The sequence below is a fragment of the Gorilla gorilla genome, chromosome 19 (assembly GCF_029281585.2).
Source record: "Gorilla gorilla gorilla isolate KB3781 chromosome 19, NHGRI_mGorGor1-v2.1_pri, whole genome shotgun sequence".
NCBI lineage: Eukaryota > Metazoa > Chordata > Mammalia > Primates > Hominidae > Gorilla > Gorilla gorilla.
Genome location: NC_073243.2, coordinates 110,117,306 through 110,140,336, shown reverse-complemented (window position 1 = coordinate 110,140,336; position 23,031 = coordinate 110,117,306). Strand labels below are relative to the sequence as shown.

At 44.4% G+C, this 23,031-nt stretch overlaps 1 long non-coding RNA gene across 2 annotated transcripts; it reads right to left on the bottom strand.

Annotated features, from left to right (window-relative positions):
- Positions 1-1,637: 1,637 nt before the first annotated feature.
- Positions 1,638-22,369, bottom strand: LOC129528101 (uncharacterized). 2 transcript variants are annotated; one of them, XR_008673311.2, is made up of 3 exons: positions 22,303-22,369; positions 5,653-5,811; positions 1,638-2,008 (listed from the first exon to the last, which is right to left on the bottom strand). It is a non-coding gene; the product is annotated as an uncharacterized lncRNA (long non-coding RNA). The 2 variants fall into 2 exon arrangements; XR_008673312.2 differs by lacking the exon at positions 22,303-22,369 and adding an exon at positions 21,795-21,913.
- Between the last annotated feature and the right edge of the window lie 662 nt (positions 22,370-23,031).

Below are 23,031 nucleotides of genomic sequence, written 5' to 3'. Positions count from 1 at the left end.
CCGTCTGAGCCAGCGCCAGCAGGAGGGGCCCGAGCTGGGAAGGGAGGCCTGTCACTCGGAGGTTCCAACTCACTGGAGAGGAGCCTCGCCTCAACTTGTTTTTAATGTGTCAAATCGCAAAGTCACTTCCCAGCAATAAGGTGTGAAGGGGTTACAGCCTCCCGAGGGCCCTCCAGGAGGCTGTGGCACAGGCCTTTGTTTTCTGCCTGGCAGAGTGACGGGCCTGCTTCCACCCCGCATGCCCCAGCCCACAACTTGTCACTTAGGAAGCCTCTCTTGTGAAGTTTACACCTGCCTTGATCGCTGTTAGTGGTGCCCTGCCTTAGGGGGCACCTTATAGCTTCTGAGGTCCCTCCCTGGCCCATCCCCACAAGCCTGGGTTTGTGAGACGGGCTTTCCCTGCAGCCCTTTCCAAAGCCCCGTATGTCTTGTACCCATTTCCCCAAGCCCACACCCAGAAAGGGGATATTGGGGGACCCCACAGTGTTCTGACAAAACAGGACCTCATTTCGGACCTGGTTAACTTTCTGGCTGTTAGAACAGATTTGTCTCTAGGAGACCTCGGCACCTTCCATTCTGCTCGTGGGCAGCAAGCCTTGCCGTAGCCCCATGGAGAGGCGCTGAGTAGATGCAGACGGCCTTTACTGGGGCCTGTTCTGTACTGCGCGCTAAGCTACACACAGTCCTTCGTACATCACAATATGGCTCTATTGCTGTTTACATTTTACAGATCAGGGAATTGAGGCTTAAGGTGACTAGCTTTCCCGTAGCTGAGCGAAGCCATTGGGCTAGGTATGCTTACCCTAGAGCCTCGGCGTGTGGGCAGAGTCTACTTGCCCCTTGGAGAAAGGGGGCTCGATGGGCTCTGCCGTAACAGAGGGGAGGGGTCAGCCCTTGTGGCCTCAGGTTAGGATTCAAGGGGCCCAGGTCTCCTCAATCCCGTTCTGTTGCCAGAAATGAACCCCCATTATCTCCAATGGACTCCCAGAGCTGCTCCTGTTTTATCTCCGACACCCATCTCCTTCTTGCCCAAGTCTGAAGGAGGCTCAGCATCTGGGAAGGCACTCAGGACGGGGCAGGAGTCTCAAGGCAGGGGACACAGACATAGTCATTTTAGAGTGAAAGAGCTATTCTGAGCATCGATTAAATAAACCACCAGAAACTAAAACAGGATTCTAGATCTCATCTGCACTAACATTGTAAGTGCTTTGTGTTTTAACCCAAAATGACTGAATTTGGAAAGAATGGATTAAATGGGATTGAAAGAGGGCAAAAGATAAAGGATTTCATATTTCATCTTCGCATCTAAATTTCAGGCTATTTAAGGACAAGGTCCAAACCGTCATAGTAGCTAAGGGAATGTCTGTTGAACAATGAATGAGCCTGATTTTGTCTGGCAGAGTGAGTTTATGAGGTTGACATTTTAAGAAGTCAAAATTTTAGCTCATTTCAAACAGTGGAGCATAGCTAAAGCCTTGTTCCTTCTGGTAGCAGTCCTCCAGATTGAAGTCTGACTCTGAGGTAGTATTGACCTTTTATAAGTCCCTGTGAAATACAAGGTCTGGTGCTTCAGGAAAGCACACAGTCAAATGTTTTTTTCTCTTTAATTGATACCACTTAAAAATTCATGCAAGGGCTGGAACATTAATTGACAATTATTTTCATAGAAATTTTTAAGAAAAACGTGAAAACCAAATAGAAGGGATATAAACAGTCAAAGCAAGAAAGGAAATTTGGAACACCCGGTACACTTTAGGAACATGTGGAGCCTCAGGGTGAGCCAAGATGCACAAATTAATAAAATAAAAATATGAAAACACCAGTTTTCACCCACCAAATCGGCACGTCCACTTTTGTGGTGGCGCTTAGTGTTGGTGACGGTGCAGCGGCACAGCCCGTCCGTGCGTGGCTGGTGGAGGTGTCGGTCAGCTCTGCGTCCGTGGAAAGCAATTTGGCCATGCTTATCATGAACACTCTCTTCTGTTGCTTTGACCCAATAATTCCCCGTCTAGAAAAAGAAAAGTATCACAAGGAAACCAGAAAGTCACATTTATGTAACTGTCATCACAGTATAATTTATAACAAGGGAAATGCTGGGAACAACCCACTTTTGTAAGAGCAGAGGTGATAAACTAAATATAGTGACCCAGGCTATAGGTCAGCAGCGTTTCAGAGACGTAGACAGAGCCGAGCACTGCGGTGCTAAGTGAGAAAGGCGAGATGAAAAGCTACAAAAACAGAACACTTGTGAATTTATGAAAATCATATATTAATATATATTATATACAAAATATTTTATGTCTATTCAACATATATTTAAATAGACATTATATGTGTCTATCCTGGAAGGAAAATCAGATGAGATGGTAGTAGCAATCCCTTGGTGAGGAGGTTTAATGGGTAATTTTAAAAGGTGTATTATTTTATGTGTTCCAAATTTCTAAAGATATCATCTTCTTTCATAATTTCAGACAATAATGAAGGTCTTTCCCCAAGAAGCAATTTGCCCGCCTACTGTACTTGTGTCCTGACAATATTATCACGAGACTGTTTTAAGGCTGCAGTTCATTAAGCATTCTAGACAACGCACGCCCTCGTCCTCTCCCAGACAGGCAGCTCCCAGGATCACTCTGCACCCAGAGGGCTCCCGAGCCACGGTGGCCTTTCCCAGGACCCGCTCAGGGCCAGGATGTAAAGGTCCCTGCCAGCCGATGGTGCCAACTGTGCCTCTTTAAGTGCAAGAGCCCCTGAAAATCAGCCGAATCAATCACAGAGTTACAGCCTGAGGTTAACACTTTGGCACGGCCAGATTTCAAAAGGGGATCATGAAAATCATGGCTGGGGGACTGGCCACAGCTAGGTTGCTTGTGCTGAAACGTTGGCCAAGAGGTCACCTTCAGAGGTAGGAAGACAGGCAAACATTCTCAGCTGATTCAACGGAGCAGCCCAATTTCAAAGTATGTCAGAGTTCATAGATCTGCTTGCTGGGTGTTCTGCTGCCTATGTGTGTAAATATAGGCAGTGCAGTGAGACTTCTAAGCCCTGAAACAGAAAATAGGCAGCCACGGAAATACAATTCTACAGACAAAGGCTCTTGTGAGATCACTGTTGCAGTTTAAGTCCTTGTTGGATGCTCAGGATGGCGGGCATGGAGGGTTGTCTCTGCTGTAACCGCGCGAATGTCTCAACTCCCTCGACATTTCTTGAGCTTCTTCACCTGAGAGCTGGGGATCACACTGTCCCCTAGAGCTGGCGCCTGTCCCTAGCGTTGGCTGTGAGCACTGAATGAGGAAATGTGCACATGGGAGGAGCCCGGCGCCTGGCTTGAGTCCCGCTGATGCAGTATCCTTCCCTACCCATCTATGCGCCCCCACTTGGTAGCATAATATCTTACAGATAGAGCAGGAGCTTCATCCGTGTTTGTTGATGGTCCTGAGGGGGAGGGACTTTCTCCATCTCACTCGCTCTTGAATTTGTCGAGTCCACTGGGTCTGGAAGGATCCCAGGCACAGGTGGGTTCTCCACTCTGTCTGTTGCCAGCTCCGTGGACAGGTGAGGGCATGAGTACAGTGTTCAGTCTTCTCCTGTCCACAATGGCTGGGTTTTCCTCTGTGATCATATACAAATTTGATTTTTTTTTTTTTTGAGATGGAAACTCGCTCTGTCGCCCAGGCTGGAGTGCAGCGGTGTGAACTCAGCTCTCTGCAACCTCCACCTTCCAGGTTCAAGGGATTCTTCTGCCTCAGCCTCACAAGTAGCTGGGATTACAGGTGTGCACCACCATGCCCGGCTAATTTTTGTATTTTTAGTAGAGACAGGGTTTTACCATGTTGCCCAGGTTGGTCTTGAACTCCTGACCTCGAGTGATCTTCCCGCCTCAGCCTCCCAAAGTGCTGGGATTACAGGTGTGAGCCACCACACCCAGCCTAAAAACTTGAAATATGGGAAAGCTAGAATAGGAAAACCAAGCATGGAGGTTGAAAAAGAAATTGAGACAAAGTTAAAGAAAGATTGAAACCCGTAGGTTAACATTTAACCATGCCAATAGATTGTGTCGAATAGACTGTGATTCCTAAGACCTCCCTGGGTCAGTTCTGGGCCCCTCCGTGAGTCGATCTGCTGCTTGTACTGGAGGGACAAGCTCCGGGGATGCTCTGCAATTCCACTGCTTCTGTTCAACCCTGCCTCAGCTACCTACAACACATACAATATTTAAGGACTCTGAGCCTCAACTGGGAAATGTGATGTTAATGTAGGATCCATATTTTTGTAATACAGCCAAGAAGCAGAATTATAAAACCAGTAATAAATACCTGAAATGTTTCCTTTCCATTTTAAACAAGTACATGGCACTAACCGGCCAGTGTTTTGATGTGGAGACCAAGTCTTTTCTTTGAGCATAAGTTATTGACTGGAGTTGAGCAGATATATTTTTCTTTTCTTTTTTTTTCTTTGTAAACCATATGCATAGTATATTGACCTCAATTTACAAGTTGGGTTTCTTTCAAACAGGTCAAGAACATACAATGCTTACAACACAATCTGAGTGAAGACTCCTTCTACATTTCTGAGAGATTTTCCCAATCTTTTATGGTGATTTTATCCAATCTTAATTTCACAGTAACTGTGGTGAGTCACTTTTCTTACTAGCAGATGTTTCCCAAGCACTTGACTTGGTTTCCATGAAAAAATAACCCTGCCTTCACATTTGTCAGATTGTATAACATTTAATTAACATGCATATTTACAATACAAATATGCCTGCCATAAGCACATTTTTGAAAAACGAAATATGACCTTCGGAAAGCATATGAGTGAGAGGGGACTGGTGATGGATGTGGGTGCGCAGCGACCGCCTCTGCACTGGGGCAGTCCCGGGGGACATTGTACAGAGAAGCTGGAGGGCACGGGGTGTCCATCCTGAGACCTGGACGGGAGGAAATGAGCTAAGAGGACACCCCCCCAAGGGAGTATGTTAAAATCCTTACCTGCAGCACCTCGAGAGTGGCCTTATTGAGGTCACTAGGGTGGGCCGCAGTCCATTGTAACTGGAGGCCTCACAAAAGGGGGAAATGTGGACACAGAGACAGACATGCACACAGAGAAGGTGATGTGAAGAGACACGGGGGGAAGGTGGCTGTGTAACGAAGGGATTGGAGCATGTGTCTGCAAGGTAAGGAATCCCCAAAACTGCTGGCAAACCACTAGACACTAAGAGAGGGATGTGCAACAGATTCTCCTTCACGGCCTCAGGAGGGACAAACCCTGCTGACACCTTCAGCGTGGACGTTGGCATTCGAGCACTGAGACAGTAAATGTCTGTTAACTAACACCCGCCTCCCGCCACCTCCCAGCTCTCCAGTTTCACGGATTTCTCTTTAGTCCTCAAATCTCGGGCCTTGGACTTCTCTTCTTTGTGTGTCCTCTCTGTCTGTCAGATCTCATTCAGGTTTGTGGCTTAAGTAACATCCATAAGCCAATGACCCAGACGTTTATGTCTCTAGCTCAGACCTCTCTCCCCAAATCCAGACCTATATGTTCAATTGCCTCTTGCTACCTTGCTTGATGTTCTACTAGGAATTTTCTCCCCCAAACCCATCCTTCCAGAAAATTAAGGGAGGTGTCTGGGGGAGAATGGGAGCCAGAACTCACCTGTGCGGAGGTTGGTCCTTCAGTGGAACCCCGCGGATGCTGTCCCTGGGGGTTTCCCCTGGTAATGCTGCTTTACAGCCTGCTCATTCCCGTGTGAAGCCACTGTCTAAGAAGCACTGCCCATGTGTACAGTAATCCACAAAATAGAGAAACCTGGCTCTGAAGGAAACAGTTTGGGGAACAAAAGAAAACATTGGACCATATCTAATATTTTCAGAGAAAATTCAAGAAGATATTGTATCTTTTAAATAAGAACATCTTTTAGATAATCAAGAAACAGGGAGTTTATCCCAAAACACAGTGATTATGAGCTTCAGACTTTCAAAAGAAAGTGACTTCCTGTCTAGAATTCTACGCACTGGAGGCAGATGCCCATGGTGTGCTCTGCAAGGCCTGTCCTGAGAGGGTGACTGCATCCTACCATGACCCTTGCAGATCATTGCGGAAGGGCTTTCTCTGGCCAAAGGAGGCAACCTGTGCAGTTGAGACAGTTCAGGCAGTCAACAGTCCTGGGAGCAGCCCTCACACAGGGAATGGGGGTTTCGCCGATTACTCTGGTTTCCTCCCAGCTTGAATGAGATGATTTGGAGAACATGCCTACCACACAGTCTGCCAGAGGTCCTGCTGCTCATAGTGGTAACCTTCACTTTGAGGCTCATCATATTGGTTTGCTTTCTTTTCCTCACTTTTGCACTCACCTACAAGAGATTCTTCAGAGTACCTCCCATGCAAACTGCTGGCACTTACTTCTTTGTCCCAGGGTATTTGTTGGGAGAGCCCAGCCTTAGATACAAGTCAAACTATTATTAACTATGCAAATAGCATCAATAAACTGTGAATGTGCAAAGATTCATGCCCCAACCCTTTCTAAAGATATTACATGAGGATGTACTGCAACAAAATAACGGAGAAAATCAAGAAGATATGGATCTGAGAAACAGGGGATACAACTCAGGACATTGAGAAATTGAAGTCCCAGGATAATAGGGGTACAGAGCAATAAGTCCAGGAGAATAGAGTTCTCCAAAAGGGAAGTCCCTGGGAAGAAAAAAATAATAATGGTGGGTGATTTCATTGACTTGATAGTGCTTTTAAAATATCAAATCTTAAGAACATGGTAAAAAGAACATGGTAGAAACAATTAATGCAGAAAAACAAGGCAATTAGAAACTCCAGAAAACCCAAAAAGCTCTAAAAGGAAGGAAATACAATTATAGCCTATGATTCCACTTTGCAGCAAATAATATACCCAGACCATAATATAAATATGGTTCATTGATTTTCTAAGCTTTAGAACCAATATAGACAGAATTCAGAGAATTGTTAATTATGATTATGTGATAGAATGCAAATGCAATCAAACTTGACAATATAAAGTAAAATATAGAGAGAATCTGGAAGAAGAATTGGAACAGGTGAGATGGAAGGGAGAGATGATGAATTAATGGAAATACAGAGGATGTAACAATTTCATCTTGTGAAGCAGGAAACCACACTATAGTTAACAAAACAAGAAGTAGAATTGCAATTATATGATAAAAGTAATCAACATGGGAACCCAAAATAATACAGTAGGTATATTGGTCAAATGTGGAGAGGGGGAAGTAATACAAATGAGCTACAATCTCCCACTGTAGACAGCCAATAGGTAATACCAAAAATTGATAAATCAATAAATAGTGCTATAACATATTATTAAGAGATACGGAGGTAAAAATAACCAGAAGAACTAATAATGGAAATAATTAAAATGTGGAATGTGTGCTTGGGGTGCACAGTGAGAGCTCTGTTGCTTTTTTACTATTTGATTTAAAAGTCAACAATCAAATGTGTTGTTTTTGTAACAACTTAAGAATGCAATTTAAAATGCTTTGTAATTTAGTAACCTACAAAGTATCTTTTCCTGTTTTCCTGTGCTGTTAATTTTACAGCTAAATGTGCATGGTTTTAATTGCCTGTCAATCGAGTTCACTCCCTCCACTGACCCTCTCTTGTGATGGATAATTGAGAACTGACTCTGTTAAGGAACAAAGAGCTTAAAATAGCTGCTGTACTAGTGCATGGCACATCATCATGTCTAGATAATGAACTCCCAATACCAAATGTTTTCATGATGGCACATCCCGTGACACCTGCTTTTCAATGACAACAAGGTATCTAAAAGACAGGAGGTGGCTGATGGTGTGGCTGATGGCATGCCACACCTCCTTGATTTCCCTGCTAGCCCCTGTGCTGCAGCCCACATGAAGTGTGGACCCAGCCTCTTCAAGCAGCAACTTTGCCTAATTAAACCTGACCAGAATTACCCTCATTATAGCACAACTCGTGATAACATCCCAGCGACCTGGTTCCCCAGAGTCCTGTGGTGAGAAGCAGGTTCAGTTCTATTTTTGGCTTCTAACAAATGAAGCATTTCTCCCAAACTGCAGAAATAGACAAATAAAAGACACTGGCAGGAATCAATCCAGAAACAGAGGCTGGGAATGGTCATTGAGAAAAGTCACGTGCTTTTAATATTGCAGTATGAAACTCAACAACACGATAACACCCAGATGGTTCTGCAATTTGTGTTAGTGCAGTCTCTGAGGTCATTAATTGGGCGGAAATAACCATCTTTTAAAACCACCAGTGAGAAGTGTTTGGGAAGTCACAGAATTAGCTCTGGAAGTAACTCCAGGGTTTCTTTAGCCCCACTTCCTCATTTCTGAATTGAGGCTTTTGAGGCCCACAGAGATGGAATCGACCCCTGTTCCACACCATCCCCAGGACTGCGGGTCGAGTGGTTTGCTTGAAGCTCACAAAGATGGAATCGGCCCCTCTTCCACACCATCCCCAGGACTGCGGGTCGAGTGGTTTGCGCTGTGTCACTGCTGCTACTCCAAACTTCATTACTTGTTTAAAAATTGTATCGTTAGAGAGTCAGACTAGGCATAGGAAAACAGTTTATGTATTTAAACGATTCTCTTTCAAGTCGTTTAGTGACTGTTTAAAATGCTAGGGACAAAGGATTTTTCATCCTGCGACATGATGTTTTGGAGAAAAAGAGTGAACAGCAAATTGGAACCACGAGAATGCCAGACGACACAATTTTTGGAGAAGTTAATGGAGCCAAGTCAGGACACACAAGGCCTGGATGTCAGATCCACCCCTGACCAATGCTGGCCTTGAGCAGGTGTCGATGTCTGTGAGCCTTGCCTCATGGCCTTGCTGTAAGGACGACATCAGATGATGCTGGAAGGTGTTCCTGTGGAGTCCTGAACTTAACGGGGGGCCCCAAAGCAGCTGCTGAATATTGGAGAATTCTGTGTGTGTTTACCCAGAGAGGCCAAAGCACTCAGCGTCGGGCTGCCTGTAGGGGAGTGTCATTCACACAGACCATGGCGGCCTAGGGAAGCTGAGCATAGGGGTGGGCAGGCTTTGGAGGATGTGCAGACCCAGATCCTAGGTTCTCACTGGCCAGGCGCTCTCCTGAAGACACACCTAGGATGAGGTCATTAAGAAGGTGAGATGCCAGTGTCAGAGATGGGTGTGTGAAGACTCACACCTGGCACCAGGCAGCGTATCTGGAGCGAATGACTGGGCAGTTGCTGTAGCTGGAGCCAATTTCTATTCCATTCCTGCACGAGCAGAGGCCCAGTGGCCCCTTAGAATAGACTAGAAGGATGTGAGCAAGGGAAGGGCAGACCCACTACTTTGCCCACCACCTCAGACTGGGCTCTGTGTGAAACTGGGTTTCCCAGCTCTGCCGTCCTCCAGAGCACAATGCACAATGGAGGCACTTTCGGAGGAATGACTTAAAGATGCATCAGCGTCCAGTCATGGGCCAGCCTCCCGTGCATGCAGAGTAACTATAAACAAACCGGGAAATAAAAGAACGCCCTTCCTGGTGCTGTCTGTGGGGTGCAGGGCCATTTCCATGACTCTCCACCCCTGCATATTCTGGAAAAGCCTCTCCCACTACCATTTTGCTGTCTAAAACAATAGTTAAAGAAAAAAAAAACAACACATGGAAGAAATATACACTGATTTTAGAAAATTCAGAAAACACAAGAGCTCTAGAAACCCACGTTTCAAAGAGATAATTAACTCCAGCAACCTTTCCCTTGTCTCGGTGAGGTTTGATCATCGAGGCAGTGGCGGCTTCGTGAAATTATTCAGGAAGACTTCCTTCTGCCCAATGCCAGCCAGCATGCATCTTCCGTGTTCCTTCAGAGCTGGAAGTATTAAATCATCTGTTTTTCTAGCACATATGCTCCCCTTCTGAAGTTAAAATGAAAACGACAGCGCTGGCTTGGATGAGTGAAACTGTGAAGGGCATGAGTAGGATTGTGAGGAATAGGTTTAGTCACTCAAATGCGTCTCAAGTGAATTCTTTTTTTTAAAATTATTTTATTGTTTTTGTTTTTAAGTTCCGGGGACATGTGCAGGATGTGCAGTTTTGCTACATGGGTAAATGGGTGCTATGGTAGTTGCTGCACCTGTCAACCCATCGTCACCTAAGTATTGAGCCCAGTATGCATTAGCTCTTTTCCCTAATGCTCTCTCCCTCCCCCGCCCTCCCCTGACAGGCTGCAGTAAGTGCTTTTCCCCTCCCTGTGTCCACGTATTCTCATTGTTCAGCTCCCACTTATAAGTGAGAACATGCGGTATTTGGTTTTCTGGTCCTGCGTTAGTTTGCTGAGGATAATGGCTTCCAGCTTCATCCATGTCCCTGCTAAGGACATGATCTCATTTCTTGTTATGGCTGTATAGTATTTCATAGTGTATAAATCATTCTATTATTAAGATACATGCACACATATGCTCATTACAGCATAATTCACAATAGCAAAGATGTGGAATCGACCCAAATGCCCATCCATGATAGACTGGAAAAAGCAAATGTGGTACGTATACATCGAGTGAATTCTTAACTGTAAGTACCCCCAGGAGAGGGCATAGAATCCCAATTTAAACCTTCAGTTCTTTCCTCTAAAGTATTATTTGCAGGGCAATCAAACAGATAAGGTTTCTTATGCAGTAGATTTTGCTATTTTCCTTATACTTTTCATATGTTTTCCATCTTCTCTATTCAGATGAGGACAGATGTTGCCCTGTTCTAGGCACAGACGTAGCTGAGATGAAAGGACAGGAGTGTAGCTGTCTTTGGCATCCACGGTCCTGTAGTGGGTGCAGGAAGAGCTGTGCTGCCAGGAGTCCGCCTCCTCCAGTCCTCTGGGGGCAGCATTCTGGGGAGCCGGTGCCTCGGGCTGCCCGCCACCAGGAAGTTGCCCAGTTGCTCCCCACGTCTCCTCCCGCCATCATCTTTTCTGTCCTGGTTCTCCCCCAGTAGCCTTTTGGCCCATGCAGCTGGTTGAAGCATCGGTGCTGCAAGTGCTTGCTGGTTTAGGTGACACAGGTCAGTTATAGCTGTGACGAGAAGCCACCCTGGACTTCTAAAAATGAGATGCTCTGGTGCCAGTTACTTCCAGTCTGAGATGAGTTAGCTTCTAGTTTCTGAGATCCAGCCACACAGATTTTGGGCACGTGAGGTGGCCGGCTCTGCCATTGGCGTCATCTTAGTGTCCCGTCACTCCAGGCTAGCCTGGGACCACACCTGGTGAGGGCTCTCCTCTCTCTCCTCTGTCTATCAGCCAAGCTAGAATTGAGTGCAGGGGAACACAGCCCCATGGAACTCAGGGGCCTTCTCAGAATCCAGGCGTGGATGCTTAGCTGCAGAATCTTCAGGCTGTGTGGAAGTTAGACCAGTGATTTGACTGTGTTTGTTTCATGTGTACATGTAATACAATTTCTACCACTGTGCCTGTTAGCAATGATTTTACTTCCCAGGTGCTGAGGGTAGGCCTGGTGATGGGTGAGCTCAATATTGAGCAAAAGAAAGATAATTGTGGGGTACACAGGAAATAAAGTCACAGGGGAGAAGCTTGTTAGATGCATTCTTCTGCAGGTAACAATTTTTAATCCTGCACAAATAATTTTTAAACTCTCAACAATTTGAATGCAGTGGAGAGTGAATGAAGGAAAAATACATAGTGTGCTTAATCCTTGTGAGAAGGTACCACACGGGATACGATCGGCAGATATTTGGCTTTTTACCTGAGGGGATTCCCTTGCTGCACAGGGGTGGGCCCCTAATGACTCAAGCAGAAAGCCGCAGTCTTAAGGTCTCAGGAGTTGGAGGACAATGTCCAGGGAAACTAGAGTCACTAAAAGGAGAGGAGAATATGTCCTGAAGGAGCAAACACAATAAGGAATGCCCAAATCTGCACCTAATATATGCAAAAGTGTGTGGTTCACCCTCGAACTCACACCTATGGGGAGACAACAGAGGTTCCCGGCAAAACAAGTCAACAGTGTCAACAACAGCGACAACGGGAGAGCAGCTGTGAGGCTGGGGGAGCTGGATGGAGACTCTGGCTTTTGTCCACCGAAAGGGAGACAGAGTTTAGGGTGTAAGCCCGGCCACGTAAAGCACCTGGTATGAAAATGGCATCAACCACCAGAGAAGCAGCAGAGCCCGGCATCTCTGCCGTGCAGAACTCACAGCATCCAGTATTCAAAACACATACTGAGCACGTGAAGACACAGGAAACGGAGCCCACACTCAGAAAAGAAATCAGGTTGCTCCCAGCACTTTGGGAGGCCGAGGCGGGCGGATCAAGAGGTCAGGAGATCGAGACCATCCTGGCTAACACAGTGAAACCCCATCTCTACTAAAAATGCAAAAAAAATTTAGCCGGGCTTGGTGGCGGGTGCCTGTAGTCCCAGCTACTTGGGAGGCTGAGGCAGGAGAATGGCGTGAACCTGGGAGGCGGAGCTTGCAGTGAGCCGAGATCACACCACTGCACTCCAGCCTGGGCGACAGCTCCATCTCAAAAAGAAAAAAAAAAAAATCAGGTTATAGAAACGAGACATGAGAAGACCCAGACAGTAGAATTAACAATGGTTTCAAAACTACCACTAAAAATGAACTCCAGGACTTAGAAGAAGATGTGGTCATGATGAACGAATAGTTATAGAATCTCATCCAGACAAAAAAGGACGTTTAAAGAAAGAATAAAACAAACACCAAATCAGAAATACATAACTGCACCTATGTATGTTATAAGCAAGCTAGGAATAGAGAGGAACTTCTTCCATCGGAGGCAGGGCATCTGTGAAATAGACATTCTGCTTACATTTGACAGTGAAGCACCGACGCTTGCCCCCAAGACTGGAAATGGGCCATGATGTCTGCTCTCCCTGTCCCTTACACTGCTTGATTCCAAGTCGAATAAAGTGACAGAGATCAGGAAATATGGAACCATAGGAGTAGGATATCAATAGGATGGAATAGGGAGTCCAGAAATAGACCCACAGTCTACTTATTTTTGACAAAAGTGCTGCAGAAATTGAATGGCATTGGACTAATGGGATATCCACATGGATACAAATAAAACCTGAATTCTATTCCATGTCATATTTAAATATTAATTTGATATTGATTGTAGACCTAAATTTAAAAGCTACATAATTTCTAGGGGTGAACTTAGGAGAAGACATTCATAACTTGGGAGTATGTGGATATTTCTTAGAACACTAAGTGCAAAAAATGTAAAATAAAATTGTGGTGGATCATTGTTCATAAAAATTAGTAATGTTAGGTCATCAAAAGATATCATAAAGAAAATCAACAGGCAGGCAGGAGACTGAGAGAAAATATTCACATAACACATATCTGACCATAGACTAGTATCTGTCCACACTACATAAAGAATGCATACAACATTACAATAATAGACAATACAATAAAAAGAGCTATCCACTTGAAATGATACTTTACAACAATCACCTGCAAATAGTTGCATGGAAAAATGCTCAACATCACATTTTATCAGGGATATGCATATTGGAAAATAAGAAAACAACACAGAGACATTAGAATAGCTCAAATTAAAAGATTTAAAAAGATAACACCAAATAAAGGAAAAGATCTGTAGCAATGAGGATTCTCACACAACAGCCCAGGAGGGTTGAAGTGCACAAGTCTTTGGGAAAAGCTTGGCAGTTCGTTATAAAACTAACCACACAGTTACCTATGATGCAGCAATTATTCTGCTAGATGTTTACCCACAAGAAATAAAAGTTTATTTTGAAAAAAGAACTTGTACAAAATGTTCACTGTGTGAGGGAACATTTCAAATATTCAACATGTGTTTCACAGCAGCTTTTGGCAGAAGTACTCCAAATGCTCATAAAGACAATAGTGGATTAGACTGGGTGAGGTGGCTCACGCCTGTAATCCCAGCACTTTGGGAGGCCGAGGCGGGTGGATCAACTGAGGCTGGGAGTTCAAGGCCAGCCTGACCAACATGGAGAAACCCAGTCTCTACTAAAAATACAAAAATTAGCCGGGCGTGGTGGCTCATGCCTATAATCCCATCTACTCGGGAGGCTGAGGCAGGAGAATCACTTGAACCCAGGAGGCAGAGGTTGTGGTGAGCTGAGATCACGCCACTGTGCTCCAGCCTGGGCGACAAGAGCAAAACTCCATCTCAAAAAAAAAAAAAAAACAGAAAAGAAAAAAAAGAAAATAGCGGATTAAACAAATTGTGTGTATTCAGATAATGGCATAACAGTAAAAATGCGACAAACGGTGGGTGCAAGTGATGACCTGGATGAAACGGACAGGCCTCATGCTGAGCAAAGAAAGTTGGAGATAGAGGGGGCAGACTTCATGAATCCATTACTCCAAGTTCTAGAACAGGTAAAATTAATCTGTGGTGACAAAGAGGGCTTGCTTTGTGGTGGTGGGGGCTGCCTCTGAAGGCAGACAAGGGAATTTTTGGAGGTTACATGAAGGTTCAATATTTTTATGGGTTACACGGATGCATGCATCTGTCAAACCTCATCAAATTGTACACTTAAGATTTGTGCATTTTACTGTATGTAAATTGTAACTAAAATGTCCCCTGCAAATATTGAAATCAAGTTGCAGGCTTGCTGTTAACACTTTTATGGATAGCATATCTGAAAATATTCTTTGCATATTCTAGGCCTCAGCAAACGCGTGCCAGTGTTTCTCAGGGTTGCAGAAGGGAGTTTCATATATGGAAAGAAAAGACTGAACTATTCCCTGTGTTTTTGCATAGGAATTAGAGATATCAGTAAATTCATGATTTTATTTTCACAATGCAGACATTTAGACATATATTTGTACCCATCTATGTCATGTCCATATCTACCTTTCTCCCAATTCTGTCTGCTGAGAGAGCGTAAAAGCTGAGTCATATCAGCAGTAGTGAACACGCCTGGTGCCCAGATCTTGGTTTCTAATTACCTTCTTCCACTGAAAGGAAACAGAGCTCCCAAAGAATAGGCTGATTCCAGGCTGAGGCAGAGAAAGCCCAGGGCATCCTCTTTTGCCAGAAAGCAAAGAATTTCCCCAGGACTTAGGAGAACTGCTCCAATCACGTATTACTTTGTAACAAATCATCTCAAAACTTAGTTACCTGAAGCAACAAGTTATTATTATTGCTTACAATTCTGTGGGCTGCCTGCTAGGTTAGTAGGTTCTAATTTGAGGTCTTTGTTAAGACTGTAATTAGTTACCAGCTGGAAGGTGATTTGGCAATGGTTTATTGCAAAGTAATACTTGCATTGCCTTATAATCTTACTTTTTGAAAACCAGGAAATGGATTTACGGTGGCTTAAAACACAGGGCTTTCTCTTACTCACATAAGGATGGACAGGAGTGAGCAGCGGCCACTGATGTAGGCTGAGCCACCCACCAATGCCCCCAGTGGGTTTTGTGCTCATGCTGGCTGACCCATGCTCACTAGACAGGAGCCAGGTTTGCAGACTGCACATTGGAGCTCAAGGAATAGGGAGGGGTAGAGATGTGCCGGAAAGTGTGTGCCCATCTCTTATCTAGAAAATAATGGGGTTCCTATTAGGTATGGGGTTCCTGGAAAGCCCCAACAGATTTCCTCTTCCATAATTTGGCTAGAACTTGTTTCATGGAGAATCGTAACTACAAGAGATCCTGGAAAATAGAGTACTGGTCTTTAAGAATTTCTCTTTAATTTGAGGCATGGAAGAGAGAAGGGAGAATTGGGAATGGCAGTGAGGTAAACAAACCAAGGGTGCATGCTGCAACTGATGATAGGAAAATAATCAATCACCAAATGCAGTGTGCACTTGGGAACAGGTGCAAAGGGTGCATATGTTAAGGGGGCCTTCTCTCCAGTCGCTGGCTTCTTCAACTGGGGCTTCATCAGCCTCAGCCCTGTCTCCAGCTCATGCTAAACTGGCTCATGCTGAAGCTCTCCAGACAGGCTAAGAAGGTCCCAAGGCCCACGCATGCGACTGGGAAACTTTAGCAAATGTTTCCACCCAAATTCTAACAGCTAGAATCTAACTGCACGATTGCAAGATAGTCTCATAGCTAGACTCTGAGATTCCAAGGTAGTCTAACACCTAGAGTGTGACTGCGAGATTTCAAGGTAGCCTCATAGCTAGAATCTAACTATTAGGCTTCTTGCTAATTATGGAAATTTCTGCAGCCATCTTGAATTTCTCCCCAGAAAATGGGTTTTTTCTATCTCATAGTCAGGCTGCAAATTTTCCAAACTTTGATGCTCTGCTTCCCTTATAAAACTGAATGCCTTTAATAGTACCCTAGTCACCTCTTGAATGCTTTGCTACTTAGAAATTTCTTCCACCAGATACCCTAAATCACCTTTCTCAAGTTCGAAGTTCCACAATTCTCTAGGGCAGTCTCTTTGGTAAAACATAACAAGAGTCACGCTTGCTTCAGTTCCCAACAAGTTCCTCATCTCCATCTGAGACCACCTCAGCCTGGACCTTATTGTCCATATCGATATCAGCATTTGGGGGAAAGCCATGCAACAAGTCTCTAGGAAGTTTCAAACTTCCCCACTGTCTTCTCCTGAGCCCTCCAAACTGTTCCAGCCTCTGCCTGTTACCCAGTTCCAAAGTTGCTTCCACATTTTCCAGTATCTTTTCAGCAGCGCCCTATTCTACTGGCACCAATTTACTGTATTCGTCTGTTTTCATGCTGCTGATAAAGACATACCTGAGACTGGGAAGGAAAAGAAGTTTAATTGGACTTACAGTTCCACATGGCTGGGGAGGCCTCAGAATCATGGCGGGAGGTGAAAGGCACTTCTTACATGGTGGCAGCAAGAGAAAATGAGGAAGAATCAAAAGTGGAAAGCCCTAATAAACCCATCAGATCTGGGGAGACTTATTCACTATCACGAGAATAGCATGGGAAAGACCCACCCCATGATTCAATTACCTCCACCTGGATCCCTCCCACAACTCGTGGGAATTCTGAGAGATACAATTCAAGTTGAGATTTGGGTGGGGACACAGCCAAACCATATCAGAGTGGGTGTCAGCCGGAGGGCCTGGACCCAGAGTCTCTGCTTTTGACCGGGATCTTTCCACTGCCTTTGCTGAAATTGGGAAGCAGCATCCCTCTGTCTATTTCTGGAGGAAAGTTTGTACCTGGACTGCAATAGGACATGCTCAGAGAGTCCATGAAATAGTCCAGCCGGCTGTCCCTTCAGCATCCTCTGGTGTCTGGTGATGGCCAAGCTTATTGTCTTCAGAACAGTAGGAGTGAGCCAAGCCAGAGTAAATCAACCAACTGAGCCCACAGCTCCCTCCTAGGCCCCTCTGGACATGGGTCTCATGGCCTCTGTGATCTGGAAAGCCCAGGGAAAAGCAGTATTATCTTAGACAGGGAACTGTTATGAGAGCTACGAGGTGGCCCTGCACCCCTGCAGCAGAGGACAAGCCCGAAGCAGGGGACAGGTATGAGAATGAGGAGGGGCTTGTACCCTTGCAGAGGAGAACAAGCTGGAAGCAGGGGACTGGTTTAAGAACGAGGAGGGGGCCCTGCACCCCTGCAGCAGAGGACAAGCTGGAAGCAGGGCACAAGCCAGAAGCAGGTCCTGTTGCCCGCAGAGCAGAGCCAGGAGTTACAGGCTCACAAAGCCACGGTAAGAACAGCTTATGCGAGGCTTTCAGTGACATGAGGTTGTGCAGCAGGAGATGGGGGGATATACCACTCTATCTGAAGAAGTCAGGACATTCAGTCACCATAAAATACTAGTCCAAGCATTATTCCAAATACAAATATCCAATTCTAAGCAATAAATGCTTATTCAGAAGATACCGTGACCAAAGTGGCAGGTTAAATATGTTAAGACCTAAGAGACGGCAAGGGGCTGACCGGGAGGAGCCCAGGCAGATGGGGCGAGGGGCTCAGTGCAGCAGGGACACGCAAGTAAGTCTCCCACCACAGAGAAGACGTGAAGGACACTCGCTTTCAACCTTCCTTACACACAACACACAAGGGGCTACACAGATATTGCTGATGACACAGCAGGTAGATGACAGGTCCAGGTCTTGAGAGATAAATTGGGGGCAGTTGTCTCTGGTGACCCCCGCGACAGCTCCCATCTGGCAATAAATGCTCTCTGCAAGGCACAGCAACTCAGAAGGTGATCGTCCTAACAAGAATGACCTCAGGGCATCCAGACTGGAGGCCATAAATCACAGGAAGGTAACAGCACCCAGAAGGAGCTGGCTGGGCTCCCCAAGGTCTGATCTGGAGGCAGAGTCAGAGCAGCTCCCGCCAATGCTGAGTGGAGCGGTCACTCTGGCCGGTGAACACGAGCTTCCTACTTGGGAGCTGATGTTCCTGAACACCAGACAGCGGCGTAGATACCTTGACTGAGGGGCCTGGTTGTTTTGCCATCACGCTGCTGATCTGAGAAGGTAACTGTCGCCCCTCTCCAAGCGTCCTCACGGGGCCATCCACTGTTTCTCACGCAACGCTAGAGCCAGCAGAGCCTGCAAGGAATGGAGGGGTCCCTTGACTGTTTTCTGAGGGTCTCTCACAGTTTCTGCTTGGATGCCTTGCAGGAAAGTAGCACGAGCAGGAGCAGCTGGTGAGCTTACACCTCAGGGGGAGTGATAAGAACATCTGAGAAGAACTTCTGTAAAATGAAGCTGGTCATTGATTGAAACAGAGAGTCGTGGGACCCCTTTTCTGAGAAAGTTTCTTAATGGAAATAGTTAAAACACAGAACATTTGATAAGATCTTGAGGGAGTTTTATCAAAAGCCTTTTCTACATCTATTGAGATAATCATGTGGTTTTGTCATTGGTTCCGTTTATGTGATTGATTACATTTACTGATTTGCATATGTTGAGCCAGCCTTGCATCCCAGGGATGAAGCTGACTTGATTGCAGTGGATAAGCTTTTTAATGTGCTGCTGGATTTGGTTTGCCAGTATTTTATTGAGGATTTTTGCTTCGATGTTCATCAGGGATATTGGCATGAAATTTTCTTTTTTTGTTGTGTCTCTGCCAGGTTTTGGTATCAGGATGATGCTGGCCTCATAAAATGAGTTAGGGAGGAGTCCCTCTTTTTCTATTGTTTGGAATAGTTTCAGAAGGAATGGTACCAGCCCCTCTTTGTACCTCGGGTAGAATTCGGCTGTGAATTCGTCTGGACCTGGGCTATTTTTGGTTGGTAGGCTATTCATTACTGCCTGAATTTCAGGACTTGTTATTGGTCTATTCAGGGATTCGACTTCTTCCTGGTTTAGTCTTGGGAGGGTATAAGTGCCAAGAAATTTATCCATTTCTTCTAGATTTTCTAGTTTATTTGCGTAGAGGTGTTTATAGTATTCTCTAATGGTAGTTTGTATTTTTGTGGGATCAGTGGTGATATCCCCTTTATCATTTTTTATTGTGTCTATTTGATTCTTCTCTTTTTTCTTCTTTATTAGTGTGGCTGGCAGTCTATCTATTTTGTTGATCTTTTCAAAAAACCAGCTCCTGGATTCATTGATTTTTTGAAGGGGTTTTTGTGTCTCTTTCTCCTTCAGTTCTGCTCTGATCTTAGTTATTTCTTGTCTTCTCTCAGCTTTTAAATTTGTTTGCTCTTACTTCTCTAGTTCTTTTAATTATGATGTTAAGGTGTTGATTTTAGATCTTTCCTGCTTTCTCCTGTGGGCATTTAGTGCTATAAATTTCCCTCTAAACACTACTTTAGCTCTGTTCCAGATATTCTGGTACATTGTGTCTTTGTTCCCATTGGTTTCAAACAACTTATTTATTTCTGCCTTCATTTTGTTATATACCCAGTAGTCATTCAGGAGCACGTTGTTCAGTTTCCATGTAGTTGTGTGGTTTTGAGTGAGTTTCTTAATCCTGAGTTCTAATTTGATTGCACTGTGGTCTGAGAGAATGTTTGTTACGATTTCCATTCTTTTGCATTTGCTGAGGAGTGTTTTACTTCCAATTATGTGGTCAATTTTAGAATAAATGTGATGTGGTGCTGAGAAGAATGTATATTCTCTTGATTTGGGGTGGAGAGATCTGTAGATGTCTATTAGGTCCACTTGGTCCAGAGCTGAGTTCAAGTCCTGAATATCCTTGTTAATTTTCTGTCTCGTTGACATGTCTAATATTGACAATGGGGTGTTAAGTCCCCCACTATTATTTGTGGAAGTCTAAGTCTCTTTGTAGGTCTCTAAAAACTTGCTTTATGAATTTGGTGCTCCTGTATTGGGTGCATATATATTTAGTATAGTTAGCTCTTCTTGTTGCATTGATCCCTTTGCCATTATGTAATGCCCTTCTTTGTCTCTTTTGATCTTCGTTGGTTTAAAGTCTGCTTTATCGGAGACTAGGATTGCAACCCTGCTTTTTTTTTTTTCTTTGTATTTGCTTGGTAAATCTTCCTCCATCCCTTTATTTTGAGCCTATGTGTGTCTTTGCCAGTGAGATGGGTCTCCTGAATACAGCACACCAATGGGTCTTGACCCTTTATCCAATATGCCAGTCTGTGTCTTTCAACTGGGGTACCAAAACAGAAATATAGACCAATGGGACAGAACACAGGCCTCAGAAATAACACCACACATCTACAACTGTCTGATCTTTGACAAGCCTGCCAAAAACAAGCAATGGGGAAAGGATTCCCTATTTAATAAATGGTGTTGGGAAAACTAGCTAGCCATAGGCAGAAAACTGAAACTGGACCCCTTCCTTACACCTTATATAAAAATTAACTCAAGATGGATTACAGATTTAAATGTAAGACCTAAAACCATAAAAACTCTAGAAGAAAACCTAGGTAATGCCATTCAGGACATAGCCATGGGCAAAGACTTCATGACTGAAACACCAAAAGCAATGGCAACAAAAGACAAAATTGACAAATGGGATCTAATTAAACTAAAGAGCTTCTGCACAGCAAAATAAACTATCATCAGAGTGAACAGGCAACCTACAGAATGGGAGAAAATTTTTGCAATCTATCCATCTGACAAAGGGCTAATATCCAGAATCTACAAGGAACTTAAACAAATTCACAAGAAAAAAAAAACAACCCCATCAAAAAGTGGGCAAAGGATATGAATAGACACTTTTTAAAAGAAGACATTTATGCAGCCAACAAACATATAAAAAATGCTTATCATCACTGGTCATTTGAGAAATGCAAATCAAAACCACAATGAGATACCATCTCACGCCAGTTAGAATGGTGACCCTTAAAAAGTCAGGAAACAACAGATGCTAGAGAGGATGTGGAGAAACAGGTACACTTTTACACTGGTGGTGGGAGTGTAAACTAGTTCAACCATTGTGGAAGACAGTGTGGCGATTCCTCAAGGATCTAGAACTAGAAATACCATTTGACCCAGCAATCCCATTACTGGGTATATACCCAAAGGATTATAAATCATTCTATTGTAAAGAAACATGCACACGTATGTTTATTGCAGCACTATTCACAATAGCAAAGACTTGGAACCAACCCAAATGCCCATCAATGACAGACTGGATAAAGAAAATCTGTCATGTATACACCATGGAATACTATGCAGCCATAAAAAAGGGTGAGTTCATGTCCTTTGCTGGGACATGGATGAAGCTGGAAACCATCATTCTCAGCAAACTAACACAGGAACAGAAAACCAAACACCACATGTTCTCACTCATAAGTGGGAGTTGAACATTGAGAACACATGGACACAGGGAGGGAAACATCACACACTGGGGCATGTCACAGGGTGTGGGGGAAGGGCAGGGATAGCATTAGGAGAAATACCTAATGTAGATGACGGGTCGATGGGTGCAGAAACCACCATGGCGTAGGTATACCTATGTAACAAATCTGCACATTCTGCACATGTATCCCAGAACTTAAAGTATAATAAAAAAGAAAATAAATAAAAAATAAAATAAAATAAAGATCTTGAGGGAGAATGAAATAAATAAATAAAACCCTTGTCTGAAGTAAATGTTCCTGGTGACCTCCTCCAATCCTGTCATAAACGCCCTTCCCCTGTAGTTAATGTTCCCGTTTCTCCTCTGGGACTGGGAAGAGAGAAGCCCGGAACCTCTCCGGAGGTGCTAAGAGCCTCTGGGAGGGGCAGCAGGGCAGGAAATGGGATTGTGTTTGCCTGTCAGGTTGGCTTAGGGGATGGAAGTTGCAAGAAAGGGAAGAAGTAAGAGTTCAAAGCGACATTCCCAACTGAATGAGGTCAGTATCCACCTGGCATAACCGTGAATCCACCTGGGCTTGTGAGAAGTCATCAGAGCCCATGGACACTCACCCCCTACTTCCGGTTTCCCCAATGGTAGCATCTCGTATAGCTGTGCTGTACACCGTTTCTGAAGCAGTTGAACCATTTTATATGCTAACCAGCAACGGATGGGAGTTGCCGTTGCTCTGTCTTGCCTGCACGTGACGCTCTCAGTCACCTTCATGTTTGCTTTTTGATTAGACCTGTGATCCTTGTATGTGTGTCTGCTGGCCATTCATGTGTGTTCTTTCACAAAACACTTTCGGAAATATTTTGCTCACTTTAGAGTTTTGTTCTGTTTCGTTTTTCATCATCTCATTGAGTGGTATGAATTTCTAATGGACGTTCATTGTGGTCAGGGAACGTGCGTATTCTGCATGATTTAATCCTTCCACATTTGCTGAGACTTGTGTGTGGTTCACCATATGGTCCCTCTTGGTGAATACTCTGTAGGCACTTAACAAGAGCATGGATTCTACTGCTGTCAGGAAAAGCAGTCTAGGCTGCTAATTAGATCAAGCTGGGTAATAGCGTTGTTCAAGTATTCTATATTCTCATTGATTCTCTGTCTGTTCTACCAATGACTGAGAGAGAAATGTTAAAGTATCCAAATATAACTGTGGACTTGCCTGTCTTGCCTTTAACTCAGTGAGTTTGGGGCCTGTGCGTTTATAGCTTTGTTGTTAGGTGTGCATTTAGGATTTGCTATGGTTTGGCTGTGTCCCCACCCAAATCTCATCTTCCATTGAAGCTCCCATA